Source organism: Coptis chinensis, unplaced genomic scaffold (genome assembly GCF_015680905.1).
Source record: "Coptis chinensis isolate HL-2020 unplaced genomic scaffold, ASM1568090v1 utg3672_pilon_pilon, whole genome shotgun sequence".
NCBI classification, from domain to species: domain Eukaryota; kingdom Viridiplantae; phylum Streptophyta; class Magnoliopsida; order Ranunculales; family Ranunculaceae; genus Coptis; species Coptis chinensis.
Window position 1 is genome coordinate 8,012 of NW_028238147.1, and position 5,466 is coordinate 13,477.

Here is a 5,466-nt window from a genome sequence, read left to right on the forward strand (position 1 = left end):
GATTTCTCTCTCGGCCTTTTATTCCTTGAACTTTGGCTGTTTGTTGATAATTCAATTCTCTAGCATCTCGACCAAAATCAAGGCTCTGGAGTTTATATGAACACTTAGAATTAATAGCAGTCCCTTTTCCTGTGCTATGAAGGCGTCCACGTATGGAAATTTTAAGTATCCAGGTGTTTTCATGTTTACCGCTTTCATAGTTTTAAGCTCACCCACCCTTCCCTTCATATCCTCTATTTTTATAAACAACGTAGGACACCAATCTAATGGTAGAAGTTCAAAATGAGGAAAACTAAATAAGAAGTTCGATTCTTATAATGTATAAGGCTCAGACAAAGTTTAAGTTTTGGAAGTTTAGTCTTTTGGTTTACTTACCAAGAGTTGGGGATTCAACCTACTTAGACCGGTTGGATGTGCAAGGCGAGCAGTGTAACATCATGCTCGCGCATCTCAACCCAACTTGGGGGTTGAAGTTCCAATCTTTCTTTGATGAACACTTTCCATGCTTTTACGTATTTTGTATAATTAATCATTAATTAATTAGCTAAGTGTAGTTAATTTTCATGTTTACCGCTTTCATAGTTTTAAGCTCACCCACCCCTCCCTTCATATCCTCTGCTTTCATAAACAACGTTGGACACCAATCTAATTGTAGAAGTTCACCATGAGGAAAACTAAATAAGAAGTTCGATTCTTAGAATGTATAAGGCTCAGACAAAGTTTAAGTTTTGGAAGTTTAGTCTTTTGGTTTACTTACCAAGAGTTGGGGATTCAACCTACTTGGACCGGTTGGATGTCGAAGTAGTAGTCTAACATCACGCCAAGCATCTCAACCCAACTTGGAGGTTGAAGTTCCAATCTTTGACGACCAAGAGTTGGGGATTCAACCTACTTGGACCGGTTGGATGTGCGAGGCGAGTAGTGTAACATCACACTCGCGCGTCTCAACCTAACTTGGAGGTTGAAGTTCCAATCTTTGACGACCAAGAGTTGGGGAGTCTTCATATCCCTCATCAATTGAGGGAGAGTTTTGAGAGTGTCCACGTGGGCAAAACTAATTACGATAAAATAAGGAGAGCTAAAAAAATTCATCTACTTTTTTTGTGCCGGAAAATAACCCCAAACTCTCTCACAAAGTCAAAAAAAAAAAAAAAAAAATGGAAAATTGTCGAACTCAACCAATCAATTCCACACCCAAATAATAACATATTACGAGAAAAGATGGCAATTCACATATTCCTTCTCCTTTCTCTAAAAATTGCTTTCTATCTCTTCTCCATGAACAGATTTTGACACAATTTCTCCAGTCGATGAATGATCTCAAATTAGTTGTTACTTTTTCTTCTTCGATATGTGTTTTTATAAAGCATGTTCGGAGTTGAAAAATTATAGAAGTTGAACATTGATCTAATAAGGATAAACATTTTATGACAATTGGGATTTTTTTTGGATAAATCCCCTTTACGCGGTTTTTTGTTTCTCTTTTTCGGAATGGAAACCAAAGTTTAATGTGCATTATGAAAAATCAGGGTCTGAAAATGTTAATGCCCCATCAGTGCTCCTTCTTCTGGGTTTTGGTGTAGGTTCTTTTCATTATGAGAAGCAATTGAAGGATTTGGGTCGTGAATATAGAGTATGGGCAGTGGATTTTATAGGACAAGGTATGTCGTTACCTGTTGAAGACCTTGCCCCTTTGGCCAAGGATAGTGCTTGGGGAGAGATAGATTTGGTGTGGGGTTTTGGAGAACAAAGGCTGCATACTGGGCAAAGGAGTTGGTGTACTACTCGATTGATCCGTGGAGGGACCAAGTTCGTCATTTCATGGAAGAGGTACTTTTAAGGTTTATATATCTACTATAATCTGGTATTGTTTCAATGCGATATTAGTGTCATGATCATCTATTGTTCTGTGGTTCCTTTTTTTGGTATTTTGTCACTCTTTGGAGAGTTGTTTCAAACTTTTTATGTGCAGTTGTGCCTACATACATACTTTATTTGAGACCCTTTATCGTGAATTTTATCACCATGAGGCGTTAAAACAAGTTTGTGTGATGTACTTACCAACAAGTATGATTGATGACTGTGGTTAGGTATTTTGTGCCATGGACTACGGATACATTTCACTTTTGTAGTTATACTGTTTCAAGAACTACATTTGTAAGCTCCCAAAAGAGTATGTTCCATTTCATTAGAGCAAGGGTATCAAATCCATAAGAAAAAAAGTCCGGACTCGGACTTCGAGGAGCAGATGAATGTTGAGGCATTTCAAATTTCAATGCATAAGTGCAATGAGTTTACAACATTTTTTTGTGGATTAGTACATGTCGTGAGATTATTTGATGGCTGAATACACCAAAAAATTAGAATTTACATTAGACATTTACGTTATTCCAAATGCTGTTGCATTTATATTTAGCTTTAATTAAATATATTAAATCATCAAGTTAATTAGAATTGCTTAATTTAGGTGTGGTAGATAATATAGAATTCACATTAAGTTAAGAAATCTTACATGATTATGACCCTCCTAACTAAAATCCTCATTACTCCTCCAAAATATGTGCATATTTGTTGTCCATAATCCAAATGGGAATTAATGGTTGAGCAAAAGTCATATATGCAGATATGCTCTTAGTGGGAAATCTTAACATAGCAAGTGGTTTATTCTGCATTTGTTTGTGTGCAATAGGAGCATAATTGTCGTTTCTGCAGTACTTCAAAATTGAAGCCGTGCCGTGCGGTCGGACACTCCGCGATTTTTAACTGAAAATGTCGTGTCTCCTGAGTGTCCCCGCCGTGGTCTCATCGTACCCATGCAACATAGGAGCATATGCTTTCGTGGATTTTGGTTATATGAGTTTAAAGGTATTGGGCTCTTTCTTATTGTCAAAAGTTTATTGCAAATTCTAGGGTATTGCTTATCGAGTGCTCGAGGAGGGTAGAGACTACCCTAGCGTTATACAAAGTTATATATGCCTTTATGAACAGAAATGTTTAAGTTGCTTTACAAGTTGTAATTCACTTTGCAAAACCGGCGATCCAAACCCCACAACCTTATCGACATGCACTCACGCACGCATCACACACAATACAGATGCCTAGAATAAACACATAAATTTTAAAAAGATGAATAAATTACAGAGGATTAAGTGGAGTATCTACACCCTTGCCCTTGACTATAGACACTGTGGCATATATTGATATCTTCGTGTTTTCACTGGTTAAACTAAATTTATAACCTTAAGAATGTTTCAGACAGAAGTATGGAATTGTTAGTAATCTTGATGTCCTAAACTTCCAAGACTTTTATATCATATGGGTGATAAGGTTTCCCAAGGGGGAGGAAACCAAGCTTCATGAAGCTCTACCAAAAGGGTTCTTAGAGAAAATTGGGGAGAGAGGGATGGTTGCTGACGGTTGGGCTCCTCAAATGAAGATTATTGCGCATCCTAGCATTGGTGGATTTGTAAGTCACTGTGGATGGAGTTCTATCCTAGAGGGAATGAAGCTCGGCGTTCCTATAATTGCTATGGCAATGCATATTGATCAGCCTCTAAATGCTAGATTGGTAGAGCTTGGTGCAAGGGTGGAAGTCGAAAGAGATGAATGTGGAAACGGGAAACTTGCGAGTGGGGAGATGGCCAAGGTGATTAAACAGGTGGTGGTAGAGAAAGGAGAGGAGGTAAGGACGAGAATGAAGGCGATAAGTGAGAATATGAGAAATAAAAGAGATGAAGAGATGAATGTGGTGGTGGAGAAGCTAATGCGACTCTGTAATAATAGATAAAAGATGAAAGGCTTCCATAGATGATATGGACCTTTCCACCTCAAATATGACTGATGGTTCTTTGGATTCTTATAAACCAACTTGGTGGCAATATGTGGTCCAACCAGCAACATCAGACCAATATGGAAGAGAGAAGAGACCTGCAGCAGATTTTGGACGGGACCATACCTCTTACATTGTCACTGTAACCAGCTTCTTATACATTGTCATCTAGTAATAGTTTAGTGTGTCTTCTATTTTTGTGGCATTTTCCTTATGTGATCAAGGTTTTGATGTGCTTGATAAACTAAAACAAAATGTGCTACTAAGAGAGTTTGTCTTTTGTAATACCTTTGTGACCAATGACTCCTCATTTGATAACATCCTCACAGCAATTGTTACACACAATACTAATTTGTTTGTTTGATAGGAAATTTCTCCTGCAAAACATAATTCCATAAATAAAAATATAACTGCTTTCAACGTGATTTTTTGGAACTAACGAGCAATCGTAGTAGTAACGAGCATGCACACCTCAAGTAAATACTTAAGAGATTACTTATGTGATTAAGTATGATATTAACAATGGATTAATTTTGTGATTAAGTATTGCTATATGTCTCATGCTATATACTACTAAAAGAAGAGAATTGGTTAAAACCAGTAGGTGAATTTGATTATCTCATTTTCAAGCGGAGATTGATTTCTTTTCTGTAACTGCATTACACATTTAACCTTACTATCTTCTGGATTTTTTTTGTGTTCAACCACCTCCTATACAACCAACTGACAACCAATTGTGTTCGGGGACATGGATGTAATCAAAGTAGTAGGAAAGGGTAGTAGCGGGATTTATTAACTGGTGCAACACAAATGGACGGGCCAATTTTTCGCTCTTATGGTATTGTATAACACAGCCCTTTTTACCCTCATTCAATTGTTTCTCTATACCTAATTCAGTAGCTGTACTCATGGATTCCCTTTGTTCTCCGTTGAGCTTAGCATGGAATACCTGTTTAATATCTTAACACTTTTCAAGAGTAGAATTGAGTAAATACAGAGACACCGCTTTTGAGAAGTCTTGGCTAGATTATGGTTGAATGTCAATTATAAAATAATATTTTGATTATACTACATAGATTTTTTTTTTTTAATCTTACATTTTTATTTTTATATTGTTTTTGGCACGATAGGAAAGTTGCTTTACAGAAATTTAAGCTACTCCAAATCACTTATGCATTCCTTGAATCAATTATACATTGTTTTTTGTTGTTGGATTATATGCTATTGTTTCAATTTCTTTCTATTGAATTTGTGGTTTGGTTTGGACGACTTGATTGATTTTTTGCTACTGATTTCTTTTTTTTCTTTTAGTATTTGATTTTTGGTTATTTGCTGCCGATTTGGTTGTCTCTTTATTTTTTGGGTTGTTCTTGTCGATTGATAAGAATCTGTTTAATTTAGGATGAAAATATATAGATCGATAAGAACTGAACCGAGATTTCTTGCTCCGTTGAAAAGTATTTTGTGAACACACTGGGATTCATGATGAACATCAAGACAATATATCTACAGATTATATAGTCATCTATGTATTTACGTTTATTTTTTTGTGAGAGGTGGGTGGGGTAGGTTAGGAGTGTTTTTTGTGTCCGAGGGACGCCAAAGAATAGTAGAACATGATAGTCGGGGATGGTCAA

General features: G+C 36.5%; 1 pseudogene; it reads left to right on the forward strand.

Moving 5' to 3' along the window:
* The first annotated feature begins 1,663 nt into the window (after positions 1-1,663).
* On the forward strand, positions 1,664-3,966 carry LOC147473201 (beta-D-glucosyl crocetin beta-1,6-glucosyltransferase pseudogene; annotated as a pseudogene).
* The last annotated feature ends 1,500 nt before the right edge of the window (positions 3,967-5,466 follow it).